Source organism: Pygoscelis adeliae, unplaced genomic scaffold (assembly GCF_000699105.1).
Source record: "Pygoscelis adeliae isolate BGI_AS28 unplaced genomic scaffold, ASM69910v1 Scaffold227, whole genome shotgun sequence".
In the NCBI taxonomy this organism is placed as follows: Eukaryota; Metazoa; Chordata; class Aves; order Sphenisciformes; family Spheniscidae; genus Pygoscelis; species Pygoscelis adeliae.
Window position 1 is genome coordinate 770,196 of NW_008825100.1, and position 22,556 is coordinate 792,751.

Here is a 22,556-nt window from a genome sequence, read left to right on the forward strand (position 1 = left end):
ACTCGGATCGAGAATCTATTCACTCATGTGATCCCCATGGGAATCTTTCCTTTGATACCAATATACTTTGAAGCAGTTATCTGACCAGTGTCAAAGCAAGTATTATTGTAATATTTATAGTGAATGGTCAGTTGTGAATTTTAGTCTATAAGGTCAGGTAATATATAAATCTATATTCTATCTTTAGTTATAGGATAATGGATGTACTTCACAAATGCAGTCAAAACAATTTACCAAGGATGAAATGCTCATTCTGAAAAGCAAAGTCTATCACACACCATCTGCAGACAGTAAAGTGTCATGAAGACAGATTTAGTGGCTTGGTGGTTGTTCCCAGGGAGCTCCTTCTGCACTGAAATGGTAACATGAGAAAAAGTGCTAAGATAATTGCTGGAAGACTGAAAAATTATCATTTGTATCACTATCAGAGAGGTGGGAGAAGCAGATGTTTCAGAGTAGGCGAGGCGATGACTAGGCTGCAGAGAACTTGGACAGTGAAGAGGGCATGTTGCTCAGTAGTCATCAGAGCCCAGGAGACTGGGTTTGCTTTACAGCATCGGTGCGAAAAATGAGCCCCAGACATGGGTTACAGCTTTCTCTTGTGAGAACCTTTTACACAGACGATTTCCTATAACGAGCAATTTCTGTTTGCTGTAACATAGAAGCGGGAAAAGATTAATATAAGCGAGCAGTATAAATAGTTCCCAAAGTCTAGATAAAGGCTGCAGACAAAACTCTCTACCAGTTTTTATGCATCTTCAGCCTCACAGATGGTGAGACAGAGGCTTGACAGATAATACTAAGGCTGCAGTTCAACTTCAGATGTGCTGAAAAACACCCATCACCGGGGCCCAAAGCTGGTCCTAAGGTCCAGTTACGGTGATGGCTATCTATGTACACATCCCACAGGCAATACATTTCAACTGCCGGGTTTCTTGTCTTCTTACTCCTTGCCCTCTGCAGTTGGTAGCTCAGTGGTGCTGCTTTTCTCAGCTCGGCCTGCTGAAGGCCCCTGGATTATTATTCTTCCTTTTGATTATCACGGTCTACTAAGCAATAACATGGGGCCTGACCTGTAAGCTAGGTAAGTCATGACTCAGTCATGGCAAGTGGCAAATAAAAAGAGAAAAGGAATATCTTACAAGATGTTATAAGGCAGCCTTTTTTAACAGAGTTCCCATACTTTACTTCTCCTATATTTTATTAACATACTTTGTTTTTGAGGTTAGCATAAAGAAAAAGTCTCTGGAGTTTGGCTAGATCTATAATTACACACACAAAGAAAGAAAAAAATCAATGCATACTATTTGCTACTTACTTTTACACTAGCTATTGCAAAAACACAGAGTCTATATGGCTTTGCACTGCCAGGCAGCTAAGTTCAACCTCGGGGAGGGGGCAGCAACAGCATTGCAAGCGCAGGTGGAAATAGGTCTGTTTGGTAGAATTGTTATGTGTCTGCAAGATGTTTGTTCCGAGGAACACAGTATTTCTACATATGTTATGTATTAAGGAAAAGGTTTCCAAGCTGGAGGCTCTGAAGCATTAATGTCTTACGTTTTAGCCCAAAGAGCATCTAATCTGACCTAAGAAATGTTGAGGGGAGTCTTCTGGAGTAGGCATAGAATGACCCCTGAAAACAGGTATGGTCAGATACGGCTATGGGGAGGTCAGCGCTACCTTCACTGGAGTGGCAATCTAAACTGAAATCAGAGCTTTTGGGTCAGCCCGGGAAGGAACCTCCATAATGATATTTTAGTGTGTGTTTGGGAGAGTAGGGGAGGGGTGTAAACACACAAGGAAGTTCAAAGTTTGAATGACTTTCCTATCTATTCTTATAAATAAGGGACAGATTTTTCTCATTCCGTCAGGGCTTATGAGAATATCACCCACACTAAAAGAGACAGGCATATTATTTCACTCTCTATTGTTCCATATTCCACTGAATATGCAAAATGAAAAACAGGTGATTGCAGTGCATGTGTGTGCTTTTTTTTTTTTTTCCTTTTGGGGGGCAAAGAAACTTTTGATCTTCAGTCTTTACAGAAGCAACCCAACTTTAAAAAAGAGCACTGTCAGATTTATTATAGCACTGAAAAGTACAGATATTATGCTTACCATTACTCAGTGACCTCTTTAGGTTTGCCATCATGGTCCAAGATTTATTGCCTTCTGTGTTTAAAATGCAAAAGGATATGTCCTGTTAATATTTCTGGTTTTGCTGTGAAGCAATGACTTCCTGTTTGCTAGTACCACAGGTAAAGAAGACACAAACCACAAGTGCCAACACTATGTAATTTTTTTGGTCCTGAGTCCCTAATTTCTCAGTCATCCAATGTGTTCTGTCAAAATGCAGCCTGAAAGTCTAGACCAAGAGATATCTATGATAGAAAGTGTACATCAGTATTTCAAGCCCTCTAAATTTATTCTAGCCATTTGACAGTTGCTTGGAGATACAATCTCAATTTTTTTGCAGTAGCCCCTTCAAGTGGATATTTATGGCAGATACAACTGTAATTATTTACCTGTAACAAAGTCCAGGTCTGCCTGCTCCAGGTGATACAGACAACAGAAGGACACAGAGAAAATATTAATCTTCTTTCTGTCTAGATTTTGACCTTTTGCACCCAGCTTCTTAGCTCGTTATGGAAATGGGGCTGTGTTTATTTTTTTTGTTTACAATTTTTGTTTCCTTACTCCATGAGTCTATCGGTTATCAGTATCAGTGACTAAATGACAGTTGAGGGTCTGAGTGTGCTTCCCTGACTTACATTTAGTGTTCTTACTTACTTGCATTAAAAATGCTGAAGTCAAATGGGACTATTCATGCGAGTTAAAGTGATTCCTGACTGAGAAAGTAGCACATTTTGGGACACAGAGTTTTTATTAGCGTAACTCCCATTTTACATAGAAATAGTTTATTTAAATAAAAAGAAGTGAAAGAGAAGAATGACAGAGAAAATAACTGAGCCACAAAAAATGGGAATCGGTATCTCATCCTGGTAAAGGTACTAAACCTGTGCCTGCTTTTAAAAGGATAAATAATCCTGTTGATTCAGCTGGGACTATTTGTGCCGTCAGGCACGTGCTGAAGAAGCTGAACGATTCAGAGCCACAGCAACTGATAGTATTTATATATATTTTAAATGCAACAGCAATAAAACAGAATACTTTGTCCACTGCATCGGGTGGAGCAATGAGAGAGAATAATAGGAGCAACAAATTCTCATTTGCTTTTATTCCTTCAGCAGAAACACAGTGTGTTTGAATTGGCCACATTCCCATCGTGTTCATGTTTCTTGGTACACAGGAAAGCCTTAGCTGGGCTTGGTGCCATCTGGTCGTGCTTCCATTTGGCTTGGCAGAACCAGTCTCTTAACACCGCTCTCAAAAGTGGTCTTCCCATGGCTTCTAGGACTGCTTGTTGAATGCACCACGCAAAATTTCTTGAATGAATGATTTCAGAATATGGAAACTGTAGAAAAAGGTTCTTTTACTTGCAAAAACATTATTAAGAGGAGGGTTTAATTATGTACACTATTTTTCCTTAATGCATGTCAACTGAAAATGTATTTCTTTCTGCTTGGAGTTTTGGTTTGGTTTTTTACATGGAATAATTTCATCTTTGGATTGCATACTGTTAATTTGAGTTTTAATGTGTTTTTCCACATTATCTGTAATTTGATCAGTCCCCTTTACATAACTTCTAATAATTTGCATTCTCATATTTTTGTATAAAAGCTCAGAGATATTCAGAATCAGAATAAATCATATGAGAGCAAATATCTCTGGGACGGGCGTATTATCACTAGCAGCACTTTGGTCAGTAATCCAAGCACTGTTGAATGCTCAAGTTACATTTGAAAAATATTCCTGTGAGCAGTAAGTAATAATACTGTCCAAAATCACTGTTCAGCCCCATCTTTGGTTTTTAGCTCTGTGTAGCTACTACATCTTGCTTTAGTTGTGTTTTTCGGACGTACTCCACCTTTACAGACCTTCTTGCATCTAGTTACTCTGGGAAGCAAGAAAACAAACCGAATTCAGTGTTACTCCAATGAAGGCAACACAGTTACATGATGGATGAATTGAGTCCATACACCACGTCTTTTCAAAGCTAACTTTTTTCACCACTAATTTTTTTACAGCGGAATTTTTCAAAGTTGTTGAAAATCCATCCAATTTATTATACGTTTGCCATCCACTAGATGATAGTGTGCAAGATTACTAAGAACTGATTCCTCTGCTTCTCGGCTCACTGAAACCGTCATTTAAAGCAAAAAGTAGTTGTTTTATATTAAAGACTTTTTCAGCACACAATAGTCCTATTGATAAGGAATAGTTCCCAGAAAGCGTACAGGCATTTTTATTTTCCAGTGAAAGGTCCTACGCAGGCTGGATGTGGAATTTACAGGAATTACCAATACTGTCTTGCAATCAAGTCACCAAACTGAGCTGTTTTGCAGAAGTCATCCTAGCCTGCAATGAGATTTTAGGAAATCTCACTGCCTTTCCCACCATTCTCACAAGCAACCAGTCTGCATGCTTCCCACATCCTTGGGTATGATATAGACTCTTTAGTGCACCTCTAAGAATAAACGTACTCATATTTATTTCAAATGCCTCAGATACCAAACACAATCGCTCTCCTGAGCGCAGAGGATCTGGATCCAGTGCAGGCAGTGTTTCCACACTGTTATCGCCCCTACGTTACCAGCTGCAAAGCGATATGGAATTTCATTCCATTTCTGGTATGCAGCTTCAACTCTTGAAAGCTATGATGAGATGTTCATCTTTACTGAACTCATTTCAGCAATGTGTCCACTGCTTTGAACAATTTGACACACAGAGATGCTTTTTACAAGTTGATTTTTGTTGCTTTCTTTTTGTTGACATGACTCACTTGTCAGACTATGTACTTGGGTTTTCATCACCTCTTCCCTAGTGGAGATTGCATATCTTCATTTTGGCAGTTTCTGGATTCCATCTCAAAATGTAACTACTGTACTTTGTTGCCTTCAATGCTGGAATCTCTAGAGATCATTTTTTATTGCTGTTTTGGAGGGGGAGGAGGTTAGTGATTTGGCAACAGCCTTGCAGCTGTGACCCAAAACTTCCTATTTTGCTCTTTATTTTTATAATAGTGTGTATTATTATAGTATCCAGAAGCCCAGTTTCCAGCCCTAAGACATGATGACAGCAGATACAATTAAAAGCAGCACTTTGAAAATTGCACATACTAAAACTTGACAGGATCAAGTTTGTTTGCAAACTTCCATAAAGCTTGTTAAAATTGCCTGAAATTAAAAAAAAAAAAAAAATTAAAAGAAAGTGAGCTGGTTTAGATCCAAGTCTACAGGTTTTGGATGGCATTGGGAAACCGGGGGAAACTTGGCGATTCATTTGAGCTCAGATTTTTTAAATTAGTGCACAAGAAATATGTGAACATAGCTCAAAGGCAAAGCAAAAGCAGAGTTTGACTGAATTTTCATGATCCTGATTTATATGAATATTCATGGCGTTATGGGCCGAAGTGCCATTAAATGATCTGGTTTATTCTTCTGAGTATCACATTCAACTGAATTTCATCCAGTTACTCCTCCATTGAGACCAATCACTTGAGCCTGATGAAAGCATTTTTTTTGGCAAAGTGTCATTTTCAGGATGGAATGTAGTTTTACTTTGTAGACATCAAGAAATGAAGAACCCCTCAGTTCGTGTGGCTCTCATTGCCAAGAAGTTTTGTCTGTTTAGTTTGGGTGTTTTTCTAAATTATTAGTTTTGTCTGATATAATTTTTAAGTCATCAGTCTTTCATACTCCTTTTTATGTTAAATTTAAAATCCTGTTTCCCAAAAAAGTATTTTATATATAATTATCAAGTGATGAGGTAATCAAACTGAACACCAAGTCTGTCACTCTCAGCATTTTGGACAGATTTTTCCACTCCTTCTTTTATAATCAGTTTATTTTTTAACATCCTGGGAAAAATATGGACACCAGAGCTACAGGCTCTAAAGGCATGAGGCAATATTTTGTAGGAGATACAGCAATGTCTTTCTAGTAAAAGGGTTTGACTGCTGCATTTAGGTCTAATCACTGTAAAGAGGCACACCCTTCCCCTCACTGTGCATTAGCTTGTTCGCCCCAGGATTGCTCTAGCCCTCTCTGCCACAGGATTGAGCTGGGAGCTCAGGTTCAGTTGCTCATGTGTTATTGTCCAAGAAACTTTTCAGAATCACCACTTTCCAGGATACAGGTCCTTATTTCTGCAAGCATGGCCTCCATTTTTTGTCCCTGAATGTCTGCCTTTGCATTTGGATCTGTTGCTGTGTGCTTTGCTTGGATATGCCTAGTTTACCTGATTCCTCTCTTCTCCTTGCTAGTATTTACTATTCCACCAACCTTTGCATAATCTATTCACTTTATCGGCAAATATTTTTTTTATTTATCTTCACAACCGCAATGAAAGGGGAATATAATTATTGGTAGAATTGATTCCTGTGAAACCCATATAAAATACTCTTGTTTGGTGGTGGCTAATTATTATTTTTTAATTAGCTTTGAATATATTTCTTGTTATGTCAGAGCAAACTAGTGAACTACCATGCTCAGCCTCCAGTAATTCCAGCTGATGCCACTGCGACATCCATCTCAGTAGTTTAAGCCAACATAGCATAAAAGTATACAACATACTATTGTTGCCTATCAAATGTTTATTTTGTGATTTCAGACCAACTCAGTAAACCCTAGTTGCAGTGAGTACCCTGGAACGATTACACATCATGCCAGAAGGTATTTCCTTGTATGAGTCGTGCATTTCTTCTAGACTGAATTTGCACTCTAAGCTCTGGTGTTCAGAGGATGAGCAAATTTTACAGCTGCAGAAGGAATTTGGTTTTAAAACTCAGACATGGTGTAATGAACTTGCTTGAATATATCCTGGCTGATTGTATCACATAATCGTCTTGTAACAGCAGCTAACCTAAACAAAGTATCCCATTTTCTATGTCAGTCAACTGCTCCTGTGATTAAGGAAAATCCTGCAAGAGGTTATAATGGAGCGTTTTAATCAGAGAAGGTGTCTCTACCAAACGAGTCAGAGCACTGAACCTCACAGTCATGGCACATGCATGTTCAGGTCTAGAAAGTGTCAGGGAGGATGTCAAGCTACAGATTCACGTTCAGGACTTGCCCACCATCCTCCAGAAATTCTGGGATGTTAAAGGCCCAGAGGTTTGGTGCAGACTTAACTCTAATGTTAATCTTATAGTGGGGGTCAATTACCTACATATCACAAAGGTTTTATCTTACCTCCTATCAGTGCCGTGCCTGCCCAGCTTCTGTTTAAAAACCATGGCAACAAAAAGTCTCTGGTAGTCTTCATGAAATCTCATTAATTTAGAAATCTAGTTACTGTAAGACTTTATTTGATTATGATTATTATTACCATGCTGATTTGGGAATTTATTTCTTTGGGGGTATTTACTGTCTCATTTCCTTCAACTCTTTTGTGGGCAGTTAGGCAGAGGAAGAAACGGAGGGCTTGAATTGTGGACTATAGAAACCCGGCCTGCTGAAATACTGAGACTGTCTTCAAACAGAAGATCATACTGATGGAACCAGGAAAAGGATCTCAATGAAAAAGTTTTATCTCAAGTCCTGGAGCTATGATGAGAAAGGCTCGCTACAGCTACAGCTTGAGTTAGCAGACATGGGTTGTTGGTTTTTTCTCTAAAAGATTCCTAAGTATTTTATCCAAAAAGCTGATTTTTAGCTGGCCGTAGAATAGTATCACATGAAACATTTATGCCAGATAGCTATGTAAAGTGTGGTGAGTCACAGGCATAAAATATAAGTGGGTAGTAACAAGTAATATTTGCATAGAGGCTTGCCTTCTGGAAAGGGGTACAACCCAGCCTGAAAAAGAAAAAACCTCTTTGGTCTCTGTTTCAGTAGCTACAGATTATTAATAACAAAAAACTGAAGGAAATGACAGGCTTAGGCAAACGAGCTGAAAATGGGGAGGTAGTTCGTTAACTATCATAAGAGAAGCCCTGTCTTATCTGTGCGATGTTTAACGACATAAAATGCTATAGAGAGTGCTTTAGGCTTTTTCGTATTTGAACTGTAAGATTATGAAATAGTTGTGCCTAGTTTGCTTATATATTACCACTTTCCTTGTTTAACACTGGTGGTGTACGTGTTTTCAGAGGCATGTGACATTTCTCTGGTAAAAATCAACTGCTATCATCCACAGCTATGTTGTGATGTGCAGCTTCATATTCAAAATCAGAATTAGGCCTGAAATTGCTCCTTAGAAAATAATAAAATAGCTGAAGCAGGATTAAGATGGGTTTCGCTGGTTTTTTGTTCCCATGAAAATCTTTCTTCTTTGTTATGCGAACAATGTGAAAGAGTCTGAGGCTGATCTTTTCTAGCTTTAATTACTTAGACTAGTGAGAAACAAAATCAGCTCAAAGCCCATACTTTAGTCTAGATTTGAAGGTTTAAATCTGGTTCTAAAGAATAAAGATTTTAAAGCCCCTGGCTAAAAACCACTGGAATCAAGAACATTTCCTTCAGGAAGACTTATGTGATCAACATCTTTTCTGAATTTTAGTCCTTCAAGTGCTGAGTACTTTCCAGCAAGGCATATAGACATGTAGTTAAATTGGAGTGTGGAAATAGTGGTGATCCCACAAGCATATTTTATATCATGTAGCCCTTCCAAGGAGGGCAAAAAGAATTGTTCATGTGCTAATAATTAAACATGTTCTTGATTTTCTTTGCTAGACTCAGATCTGATGCCATCTTTCTGCAGAACTGATAGCAGAATTTGGCCCACTATATTCAGATGTTTCTTACAGACAGCTTCTTTCCATTTTCTCCTCTTTTTTCCAGCTCAGTGAGGAAACATCCTTGAAGTTAAATAAAGGGAGTCCTATTTTTATAATTTAAATTTGCATTGAACGTTTACTGCGTGTAAATCAACGGGTAGTGGTCTCTGTTGAGAAAACTGTTTTGGCTTTTTTGCTATGGATAACTAGAGGGGAAGAAAGAAAAAAGTCAGTGTAGCTGTCCTAGAATTATCAACAAACTGGGCAAAAAAGGTATTAACAGACCAATCTCTGTTATTATATATCCAAGGGAGTAAAGGAATTGCTCTTCCATTAAAAACTAGGAAATGGGCTCAAGTGTCCTTATGTGCTAAAAGGCCACTCTGTGAAGAATGGCATTGTAGGGTGCTCCTTTGACTCCAGATCAAATTTGCTCATTTTAATGGTGAAAAGATTATTTTTCTATCCAGCAACCTGCCAGCTAATCCTGCACGTGAAAGTTGAGCTGCGCTCTGTCTGATTCACACTTCATCACCTGTAGTAAGGTTTGGGCAGCTGGAGCAGACTTTTGTTGATGATGGAAGAGAGTCTCCCTCCCTTTCCATTAGCTGGGCTGGGCTGTGTTACGCTAAGTACAGTAGTAAAAACGTATTTTTATCAGGAAATTCGGTAGATATGGCACAATTTAAATGACTCCCCACATTGAATGGATCTGTTGAGTCAGTATTTTACTAACTACAGCTTCAAGTTCACGCAAAGGCAAGGGGTAATGCCAGCATTGGGTTTAACTCGGTGAACTTAAAGGGTCTAGGCAACAACTCTCTTCTGAGCTCTGATAGATGGACAGAAAGGCAGTAAAAGCAGTGGGAACCATCCTGTGTTCTCATTCATGAATCAGAAACATGGTGACATCCAGTCACCTCTTGAAATCAGTGAAGTCCAGAGTTAATTTCCACTGGAAAGAGTCCCGCTGAGCTCACTCAGCCTGAATCAGACCCCGAGTGGAAGCAATTCATCTTCCGACTGCAGGTCAGCTTTACAGCTATGCAACACTTCACTTGCGCTCTACCATTTGGGTTTTCCAGTGTTTACCTTGTGCTGAGCTGGCAGCAAAGGGCTGGGTTTCATTCAGGCTCAAGCACATTTCTTTTATCACTTAGGCACACGCCCTTTCAGCACTTGGGCACAAATCGTACAGTGATAGGAACCTGATTGTCAGGAGGCAGAATAAGCTGCTCAGTGCCTGGACTGGTGATCCCAAAACTACACATACACAACCCATGCAGATTTGGGTTAAAGAAAATGAAGTTGAAACTGATGAAAACAGCTCTGAAGACAGGCCAAACTCTTCAAGTTGCAGCTGGTTAGCAGGGGAAGTGGATGTGATCGAGGACTTCATGTGTAGGCATGGATAAGGATCACAAAATAGATGACAGATGGATAACTGTTCTTTAATATAAAGCTTAGATGGTTAGATTGATCTCAGTTTAGAGTTTGTTTCATAGCTTGCTTTTTAAAGAGACCCTGTAGAGTAGTTATGGGCTCCAACTTTGTTTTGATTTGTTCTGAAATATGTATTTTGTGTTGCCTCTTTCTAAATATTCCCAAGCATCACAAAAACAAAAAACCAAACCAAAACAAAAAAAACACCAAACCTCAATTTTGTAACATTTTATAATAACACATATGGACACTAACCACAGGTGGAGACCCCTTGTGCTAGAAGCTATACAAATTTCCTACGGGCTCTAGGTCTTACTGACTTCCTAAATTTCTGTGAGAATCCCAGCAATTTTTTACAACTTCCACAACTTTGTTCACATTAATAGACCCATATACTGCTAGCATGACACAATTTGCATGTGTGAAGTTACAGAAGGATTTAAGAGTTTGCAGGATGAAATCTTCAGTTTAAAAAGAGGTAAAACAAATGAGAAAAGAAAGTGAGGTGGAAGAAGATTGTGCACTTCTTACTTACCTTTAGGAGTTGGGGTATGTCCTTGTGTTGTGGCTCTAGGGAATTTTCCCACTGAAGGAAGAGGGCCCCAGCTTAGTGCATCTACTTCAGCAACACATTTAATGCATGTCTTATTTAAGTATAAGAGTTCATCCTAATGGCCTTTCTTGCTGTTTGTTTAAGCATTTTCCTGTGCCATTGTTTGGCTGAACTAGTTTTTCTATAGACTGGACACTATGTTACATTTTAAGTAAAAAAGCAAAAGGTATCCTCGTTGAAAAGTGGACTTGATTCACAACACTGTTGTAGTTCATGCTACCTAATGTGTTCTTAAAAGACCAGGTTGAGGAATTTTTCTTTTTAAGATGTTGTATAAGGTTTTTATCTCAACTATGTCACTTATAATCAAAGCCCTTGATTAGAGGCTCCCTTCATGAAAGACCAGTAGCTGCTGCAATTAAATATATAATGCTTCTGCTCCTGTTACAATTTAGGCTTTTTTTCCTTAGGAGACATCCTTATCTGATACTGAGTTTGAAGGACAGCAACTTATCTTTCTTCTTCCCTCCCCCTTCTCCCTGACAAAACGTTTCCTCAGTCTCACTGTCCATTCATTGAAGGACTTTTGATAATACTTTATAACAGTTGCTCGCCAACAATTTGGAAAAAAAATGCCAAAACATGTTAGTGCTTGTTTTACAATTAAAGGCACAAAAAGATAGTCATCAAGAGGAAATGTCAAAGATTCACTGACTTTGAACTACTATGTAAAAAATATGGGTAAAGATGGTCTGGGGAGTAAAGTGAGCCCTTTTGGTAGGGCTCAGTGGGCAGGTGACATTGTATGAATCAGCATTATCTGCACAAGGTTATCTCAGTACATATGGGATTAGTCCTTGTAGATGAGATTGAATTCAGGCTGTATACAAAAGCTCTACAAACTCCAGATCTGGTAAGTATTATGCATGTAGAAACACCCACAAGAGCAGCTAACTGAGATATAAGGCGTGTAGAGCCCATGTGAGTTGGTTGGGATGGGGACGGGACCTCCCTGCACAGATCCTTGCAGTAGCTTCCTAACAAGAAGGCCATATCTGCCTGAGAATCTGGCAGCAAAGCCTAAAGCTTAGCTACAGTCATAGTAGACATCCAGTTTAAGTTCATTCCTACTTGAAATGATGAGCAGACATTTATTTAACTTGGCTTATTTGTGTGAGATAGGAAGGAGGACACCTAATTCTAGAATTTTTGAGTGAGTTAAATATGACTAATCCAACAGAATTTTTATGTTCTTTGATGGAGAGAAGGGGGACAGTGGAAGGAGAGATCTTTTCCTTTTTCTGAAGTTAATTTTTTGGTTGTAGGGCAGAAAATGGAAATGCTGACATTGTGCCAGTAAAAGCTGGCCATTATCCTGGCACCTTATCCAGAGCACACCTTCACTGATGTCTGAGCTACTGACATAAAGGCAGGGGGCAGGGGGGTAAATGACTCATTTGATTATTTTGCTCATAAAAAAAGCAACAATCACTGTAAAGTGATTGGAAAAATATGGGATGTCTTTTTATTCCCTTGAAATACATCTGTCTGCTAGAGTCTCACATTCTCAAACTTACAGGTAACCCCAAATACAGCCCACATGCAATTCCAGATGGAAAACATATACTCTGTAGAGGTAGCATGTCCTTTAAAAGAGAGAAAAAGAAACATCATTTGGATTCAGACCGTAAGAAGAGGAAGAGGAAGAGGAAGAGGAAGAGGAAGAGGAAGAGGAAGAGGAAGAGGAAGAGGAAGAGGAAGAGGAAGAGGAAGAGGAAGAGGAAGAGGAAGAGGAAGAGAAAGAGAGAATTCCCCCTTGCCAAAAACCCACAACAACTGATTTTGCATGTAACTGACTCAATCTTCATTTTGTTATAAATGTTGATTGACAGACCAATGTTGTTGTTGTCCTATCACAAATTCTTTGATTTCCCATAAGACCAGGATTATGCCAGCATTTGGAGCCCTTCTTCTGAATCCTCAGTTGTCCTTGGAACCGCAGGCAGCTTTCTGAAATACAGATAATTATGTACATACATATATGCCTATGTGTAGAGATGTGTGTGTGTATATATACTGTATATATGTGTGTGTGGATATATAGACTCAGTCCCCACTGGAAAATAGTTTAACGGGCTTAGCGATACAGGTGCACAGAGGCATCTAGTGCAGCAAAGTCTGTACTTCTTTGACTTTGGGGAAACTCAGAGTTTTCAATATAAATCTGTAAACTTTAGCCCTTAGATGTCAGAGAATCCATTTCTGCCTTTGCCCCACAGTAGTGTTGGGCTGGTTGAGGCACCTGGAGCTGACGGTGCCTCAGTTTATATGACTGACGAGTACTGCAAACACATTGTCATCAAACCCCCTCAGTGCTGTATTTTGCTTTTCCACTTCTCTCAGTGAGGCTCACTGTGAGCATCTCACCGTGCTGCAGAGCCGTTAATGGGTGAGGCATTCAGGTGCTATGCTAATAGTTAAGTTTATAAATCTGCAAAGAAAAGCAAAGCTGAATTACGTGGATGGCTGGACTGATGGAAAGGGTGGCCCCGTGGATTCACTGAATTCAACAGCCACATTTTCATTGATTCAATGGAGCCAGAATTACACCACAATGCAGAGTCAGTCCTTTAATTATGTTGATTACCGTAAACCAGGCTTTTACTCGCACACAGATCCCTGCAGCCACACAAAGCCTTTTGTCTACAGAGGGCTCTGCCTGTGCAGTGTTCACAGCAGGATCTAGCCCAAAATTTCTGTGCGTATGCTTAATGCAGGGTAACCAGCCTGGGGCCCACTGATCACACATGGACCACGGAATGCATCTGCCTGGCCCACTGCTTTGCGTGAGCGTGGCTGCCATGACTATAGGCACTAGTGAAAGGAAGAGAGCAGCGCTCGTGCCCAGGCAGGTGGAGCTGCCCTTGCTGCTCCCGCGTGGCCCAGGAATGCAGGTTCAAAACTTGCATCAAACTTCAGGCGTGATAATCTGATTTAAAATACCAGGTGATCATTTCCACACAGAACAATAAAGGAATATGTCTATATTTATGAAATGGTAGTCAAGGTCCGAAACCTAGATTTCTCTACGAGAGAGAGGAAATGACAGCAGATACAAAAGAAAATCTGTTTTGATTATCACACTTGATAAGCCTCATTGGTTCATTATGTCCAGCATCTGCACCACTAAAACCTAATGATCATGAGTGAAGCCTTTCTCCCTGACCCATAATAAATTGTACTTGAAAGGTGATTAATTACTTTCTGTCTTTTGCGTCTTGGACAAAAGGATTGTATCACCCTTTTTTGCAGAAGTCCTACAAAGGAACTAGTCCATTTTACATTTTTAAAAAAGAAAGAAAAAAAGAAAACAAAAAACTGCATGGCCTATCTGTTTCATGCTCTTTTGGGAAAAATCAGTCTAAAGAGATACAGTCAATTTCTGCCAGTTAAAGTGAGGGGGATTTTTTTAAGAACAGCCATTGCTAATCTCCATTTCATCAGCTGCCCTTCACATATTTTGCAAAATACGACCTCCAGTTTCCACATTGTTGTGCCAGTGACTTTTCAATGGCCAGCGTGGCTACCTCTTCCTTACACCAGTAACTTGCTACTCGCAGGAGTAGTTTTACTGAAGGCATACAAGCGTCTGCCTATCATGGCGGTTTGGGACTCATGATCATCCCCAGGACGGCGAGTAGTCCATCTGAGAACAAATGAGGGAATTTAGCAAAATGTATAAGTCCTTCCCATGCTACCTACTGAAACAAGCAGATCTATAGTCAATTTATTGAGCATAAATTACTGCCAACCTTCGCTAGAATAATTTATACTCCTGAGCCACTTCAGACAGGAAAGGCAATAGGGAACTGTCAGGATACATGAGGTTTTATATAGAGATGAACGAATAGCTCATTATTCAAAGTCAAATGATATTCATATTTAGGGGTCAGAGAATTTGGGAAATGTTTAGACCCTCACCTGAGATTACAGTATGAATCCTCTTTCCCCATAAGGTCTTCTCAAAATAAGTGCAGGCTTTTCCAACCCTACCGCTTAACCAGAATAGTTAACCCAGGCAACAGTTGGGTGGGGAGAATTAATAAGAGTAAAGGAGCAGAAAAATGAACAGAGGGACTCAGTGGCATAGGATTAAGGAAATGAGTGAAGAGAAGATGGGAAATGATGAATGAAAAGATAAGGAGATGAGATGAAAAAAGTGGTGAGAAGAAACAAGGATAAACAGCCACTCAAAAAGAAAATTATAGCACAGTGTTAGTTTTTGAAAAGGCATTGTCCATTTTCTGGTTGTGTTTGATTATTGGAAAATCTTTGAGCAATGCAGTACAAAAGGCAGAATATGTTTCTCTGCACTGCTTTGTGTATTAGCCTAGGAAGCTCGGGCTTTATGAAGTAGAATGACATCTTTGCCCTCTCTTTTTCAGTTTGTCTTAAGATCATAAAGATTAGCTTCTCAACCAGTTACAAATCAACTCCCTTTTTAACTAAGTAAATCCAGCTTCACTTTAAATCAATTAAATCCTGGGTTTTCTCTGGAGCGGAGGACTCGCAGTAGAAAAGGGAGCTGTTCCTGTGTTTCAAGCTCTGGCTTTCCAAGCTGCCCAAGGTTTTGCTGAGCATTGCTTACCCTGTGCCAACCCTCCACTAAGGCAGACTGAATTTCAATAGAGAAGGGAGAGCCTGGCTTTTTTTTTGGCCCTTTCCCACTGCCACCCCACCACGGTTGCATACGGGGCACTGTGCAAACGCTCAGCCAGCATAACTCTCAATTCACCCAAAAGTCGGAGGGAAGCAGGAGAGAAGGAGCTTTGCAGGTGGTGCAAACAAATGCCAAAATGCAACAGATAATTTTCTCTATGGTATCTCCATTAACTCTAAGGAAATACTCACGTTCAGCAAACTTGAGTGGCATAGTCACAAAGAAAGTTCAGGGTATGTTTCACTGCAGATTTCCCCAGTGCTGCTAATTCCCCAATCAGCCATTACGTTAGTTTACTAAGTCATCTGTACTCACCTACAGATCCTTCACTTCATTACTCCCCAGCCAAAATCTCTTCCGAAGGCTCCTCTGACAGATTTATATTCTGAGCATCAGACAGGAATGTGGTTCTCTGTTTTTCCTTTACCTATACTACATAAACATGTCCGGGTTACTGCTTGTAGGGCTCGTCTGAAACAGCTAACAGAGAGGAGCGCAGGCTGAGCAATACAGCTACCTACAGAAATACGCCTGAGCTCCCAAGCTCCCTGCGACTATTGTGGCAGATCTGACTTGTCAAAGTTTCAGTTCAAGTCTCGCCTCCATTTCTGGGCCCATTTCTTGACTGCAAGGGCTGTGGCCAAGGGAAGCCACCACGGTGAAATGTTTCATAGCGATGTTATGGTCAATATGACTTTAAAAGCTTACTATAATGCAGCATGAATTTAACTAGGTGGAGTCTCAACAGCTATTTGGGTAATTTCATTTTGTTCTACAAATCAATGGGAATTTTACAGGTACACGTTTTACAAACTAGTTTCTTATATCACATAGGAATGACTGTACGAAACCCAACCCTCCAACTATGTTCTGGCAATAGTGGCTTTCCACAGCCTACCTCTTACCCCTTTTCCCCCAAGAAGACAGAGCATGCAAAAGTATTGCTAAGGATAAGAGCTTTTTCCTTTCATAGAACAGTCCTCCTGTCTCTTGAGAACTTCAGCCATGAGAATTTATATTAAATGAAACTAATTAGCTAAAGGTTGCATCAAAACTCTCACAAAGACCTACTGAGATCAGATTCCTTTCCTGCTAGTTATCTCCCCCGCAGATCCCCAAACAACAGAAGGCATTGTAGAGACAATTGTACAGATGCAGGTATGAGACCTGCTCCAGCAATGAGCACTGTTTCAGTGGTACAAGTATTAGAAGAAAAAGGAAGGGAAAAAATGCATTCTCCTCAGCCATTTTCTGAAAATACCTCCAACATCCCTTTGCAAAACTCTATTAATAGTGTATTGAGGCTCCACAGTCCTGCGAAGGGCTTGAAATAGTACAATCATCACCTTAAGCTTTGTCCAGCCACGTTGCTCTAACCTTTAATACATCATTTCCTTGGAAGCATTATTTTGATCCAAAAGTACCTTTAAGTAGACGTAAAATTCAGGCAGAGAAAAGCAGTCTCACCTGGTGGTTTTGCTCTTCCCGATACTCCCAGAAGAGGGACACAAGCACCAGTTTACACACAGATTGCCCTTGCTCTTCTGCACGGGGAGAAATGGGTTGCCCACAAACACGTACTGCCAGGATGGGTGCCAAGCACAGTGCCGAGCTGTGGTTTGGACAGTAAAGGCTGGCAAGGGCTGTACAAAAAGTTGCCTGTCTGGCACACCGAAGCCTGGCCAGAGTCTGTTCAAAGCAAAGAGTAAAGAGCAGGCTGTGCCTGACTCAAAGCAGGCTAGGAGACACTGGATATAACTATCTGGCTAATTGGTAGTGAATTGAGATTATCGAATTTCATACCGGTCGCTAAAAATCCACTAGATGGAAACAACTCTTTCCACCCAGTTTCCTTGCGTGTATAAATAGGCACAATGTTATTGAAAGTGTCAGCTTATGCCTGCTGAATCCGACTCATCTCAAACTAGCTAACCAGGCTGTGAGTCAGAGAACGAGGAATGATATTGTGTTACCCCATCCTGTCTCTGTGATGGACGTAAATCACACTGGTAGGCTCCTGAAGTATTTAGTCAGGAAAACGAACCTGTAATACACACAGAAGTAGATCTGAAAAATTCTTGTCTCAGCTACTCCAATATAATATTTTTCTTATTTCATTTACATTCTCTCCAGGAGTGAAGCACCTTAAAAATATGTTCTTTATGCTCAGATTGATGCCAAGAGCAATAATTTGAAGATCATAGTATACTCCAGAGGAAAGATTTTGTTTTCTAAGCCCAAAGATGGAGCATTTAAAGAAAATTAGAGGGAAAAAAGAGACAGGGAAAGGGGAGGATTTCTGTGTATTAAGCATTACAACTGGGTTTGTTAACTTGCTGTTTTGAAGAAATATAGGTGAGCAAGGCAAGATAAATCACAGCAATTTGAGATGTCATTTTGCTCTCCTATAGCGTTTGAATTTCTTCCATATTACAATAGATCTTCTCTCCTTGTGCCAGCTAAATTGAATTCCTCTTTTTGGGTTGCTTCTTTGAAGGGCTTTGGATAAAATGTCTCATGCAGTTCAGTTTGGAAGCTTCCCAAATCAAAACCCCAAACCCTACATTTTGTTTCAGTTGTGGGGAATGGGAATTCAGATTGTTTTTTACCTGTTCATAAGACATCTGCTTTCACTATTTGGCATGGCGTGGGGCTGAGGTTAGTGGGGGAAGGAAGGCTGATTAGCCTCAGAGGATTTATTACATTTGATACATTGAATGTCTGATTTTGCCTCCCTTGTTCGCATTCGTTCACAGCCTGTACATCGAGATACACAGCAGATTTTTTTTTAAAACCATTTAGATTTAATTTTCGTCTCTTATTTAGTATTGAAATATCCAGAATAAGTCATTGGTATCTGTTGTTTTTGGAAGTTTTGCCTGGACTAAACTTCTGGACGCAGCAATGGAAGTCACAGAATGGGAAGCTGATTTACAAACTGCCTTTAAATCCACTGACATAGGCTAAAGTGCACTGAATATTCACAAGCTCTATATTAGCAGCCTTTACTATTTTGTGCTCCCCATGGCTCCGGTTCAGCTGAGGAACACCCAAAGTGATCCCAGATTTTAAAGTCCAGCTGATCCTGAACAGAGCAAATTTCAAATTAAAGCAGAATGCTTTCATATGCCTCCTATATGCAGTTAGCACTTGACTACATATGCTAAACTTTGTGCTGTTTTCTATGTGATACGTTTTATACAAATATGCATGAAAATTAGACTGTTGGTAAAACGCGATGTTTTGTCGGAAATGTTTTTAAGCAAAGTATATTTGAAGATGTTGCTGTATCTTTCCGTAGGAGCAAAGAGATTTGGGCAAAGGAACTTAAACTGTGCTGAGAAAAACAGCCAAAGCTAGTCAGATTCGGAGTTTGGCTGTAAGAAAGGCTGGCTGGAAATCTGATGACACAAAGATTCAGCAGAAATGGTGAAATTTAATGGAAATGGTGAAGTTCATGGTGCCTGTTAGGTCAAAGAAATATTGCCCAAACCAATGCAGAATTCAACTCAGAGCCCATGCCCTGGTCACAAAAAAAAAAAAAAAAAAAAAAATCTTTTTGCAGCTCCAGGACCCAAGAAATGCTGAGAATTTCACCTGGAGTCAGATTTTCTCCTAGCTCTGCTGCAGGACAGGATTCAGATCCTGTCCCGGGTAGGATCCAGACTCAGGGCACAGTGAGGCTGGAGCCTGATGTGGCTTGGTCCAGGTGACGTTAGTGTCAGTTTTGCTGAGCATCTGAAGGATGCAGAGAGACTGGACTGTTTAGAAAACACAGGCGTTTTGAGCTTCTGAAATGAAATTTTAGCAGCCTTTTTCCAAGTAGGGGATTTTTGCTTTGGTGTAATTCAGCATGAATCCAAACTGTGGAAGAAAATAATGAACCCTTGGCTGAATTCACAGTTCTGTCTTTCAGGTCCAGTTGTGCTTAATATGCTCATTGCAAAGGTTTTCCTGTAAACACACACAGATGTGCACACCCAGACACTGCACGCACCAAAATGTTATTCCCGAGTTGCATTTTAACATCAGCACATTATTTGCTCTATTACCCTTCTGGGTGGCCAATAAAATATCAAACAGCAATTCAAGAAGGCAACAGATAACTACCCATAAGCAAGTACACCGAGCTTTCTGAAAGCTGAGCCCAGGATAAGCAGGCAGATTTATACACTTCAATTTGAGGTGAAAGTAAAATAATAATCAATAAGTGGGTTGGGTTTTTTTCCTGAGCAATAGTTGCACAGAATTTACCTGAGGTATGCAATAGCCATCCTGATTTTAAGATGAGGGCTTGGATTCTCACCTGGTGAATATCAGCCCAGCTCCATCACTGAGAGCAGATATTGCTAAATCATGAATATTATGCCTCGAGCAGAAGGCACTTGGCCAGCTCCTGCCCTGTGTTAATGATTTTTGTACATTGTGCAGATTTACATCAGCCAAAGATCTGGCTGAATGCCTCTTATTTTTGCTGAGATTGTAATTATAGCCCTGGTCTGTATATTCCTCAGATACTATTTTCACAGCTATAGCCTTGCCTTGTTCTTTTTCTCCCTGCTTTTAGTCCCATTTCTTCCCTTTATAGAACAGATAAAAGATTTATAACTCTTAATTCCTCTGTGGTTAAGCTGACATATTGGTTGTATATGCAAAAGATGAGCAGACTACTGGGATTGCCTCATCAATACATTTTCATTCTTGTGAAGACAATGAGGGAAAAATAATTAGGAGGTGCCGATACCTGAAAGTAGGAGTGCTCTACCAGGTTATGCATATTACCATGCTTACAGACAAACATTATTAGGCTCAATAACACCCCAAATGGAGAACAAAGATGGAGAGGGAGATGAAGGCATGCCCTATCTAGAAAAAGAAATGCTGTCATGCAGTAGATGAAGAGGAAAAGCACAGCATGATAAAGAAGAGGAGGAGACTGGGGCTTATAAAGCTGCTGATGGTGTTAGATTGACAGAGGCATGAGCCAAAGAGGGCTTGAATAAGCAGGGAAGGTTTTAGTTAATAAAAGAATATCCACCTCTGGCCTCAGACTTTAAAGATTCGAAATATGGATTTAGAGATGGATTTTTAACTTTAGTCCAGTCCTTGAAAACAAAAAAATAAATAAAGTTCATTTCATGTGGCCCAGTGCTTGGGAAGGAAAAAACAGGTATAAAAGATGTAAGTTAAAATCCCACTGAGGATAGTTTTCATGTAGATTTGCAGGTCAAGATGAATCCTAGGTTCTCACATCGTCTTTATTCAGACCTGCTGACAGTTGTGCCTAGAAAATGCCTTATCCTTATTAGGGCTTTTTATACTAATGCTAGTAAGAAACACACCTTTTATCGTCTAAATAGAGACTTTATTTCTCATTAAAGCCAGATGAATTAAAACTCTCTGAAATACCAATTTTGTGGTTTGCCAACGGTTTTGCCGAATCAAAGAATGAGTTTAACATTGAAAAAGTCCTTCCAAATCTAAGAAGTTTTTTAAAGTGGCTTTACTTTTTAACTGTATTAAAGGAAATTTCAAAACAAAAAGTCATTTAGATTTCAAGTATTCTGTTTTTAAAATGATGAAATAAAACATTACAGCATTTTCAACATTATGGTTTTGTTCCAGACAATTTGGCAAAGCTGCAATGAATTTAGAAAGCACTTCAGTATTGCTAAATCTGCATTTTTTTCAAAGAAAACAAAAAATGGTCAGAGTTAATGTGAACCCTTTGTTATGAATTAAATGAATCTGTGTTATGTTTTGAGCAAGCTCACTTTTACCATATTAATCTGGGTAGAGATTTAGTTTCATTTCAAACCGCCTAACACAATACAGTTTTGTAAGCAAAACTTGTTTGCATGTTCATTAACATTTTAGACTGTAGGAGTTTAAGCCAGTGTGAACTAAAACCTTCTTTCTCTCAACTCCAAAAAAAGAGAGTATAATAAATCACAAATTCATTACGGAACAATACGGCAATAATTTCATATGCTTTCATGTATTTAACTGAGACAGAGTTTGCCTTTCCACTTCTTTAGGAGCTAATGGTTGATTTAATCCAATGTTGAAATCGTCAGACCTTCAGTCAGATTTTGTTTTAACAATGTGCCTCTGATAAATAAACTTCCAGACTGAACACCCCGATCTAACATGGGCTGCTATTTGTGACGTGCTAAACAGTGGCAAAAATGTTTGATTCAGGGAAATGGAACTATGTAATAACAAAGGACAAAATTTTGGCTCCCATCAAAGAATAAAAAAAGAATAAAAAAGTTTCTCGTTTATCTTCAAATATACATAAAATCCCTGTGTGGTACATTGTTGTTGCATACCATCTCCCTTTAGAGATACCTCAAAACACTTTATAAATATTGAGCCAATTTTTTAATCATTCTTTAAGTAAGGTTCCCAAATTTTTTCTGTGAGGACCTAGGATCTTATTTCTTTCTCTGGCTTCAGAGTTATCAATATTGTCTTATTTTTTTCCTATTCATTTGCACTGGGTTTTTTCTTCACCCGAAACCAGGCACTCTACCGTGCTAGCTGCTGTGCAGTCATCAAAAGGCAAGAAAAGAAATTCCTGTCCCAGAAAGACTAAAAATTGAAGGAATATTCTCTAACCAGCAATCTCAGAATCGTGGGGACAAATTTGAAAGCTGCTTTATGAAAATATTCCCAGAAAAAAAAGTTTATTCTTTTATTCAAAGAATCATATAAACAGCATATTTTCTAACTAGCCCTTTCCCCAGATCCCAGTACAGAGGCTGTCGTCCTCGTCCCTTTCTCCATGCCTAGGAAAGCACATGGGGCAGAGTGAGGAATAATTCCTTCTCACTTAGGGAACGACTTCATGAGACAGATAGATAGGCAGGTGCTGCAAAGCTCAGCGAAAGCTTAATCAAGCCGGCTTATCGAATTTCCTGCTGTTTGCTCGTCCTGTCATTTTTCTACACGTGCAACTCCAACTGCAGACGGGGGGGGGGGGGGGGGGGGGTGTGTGG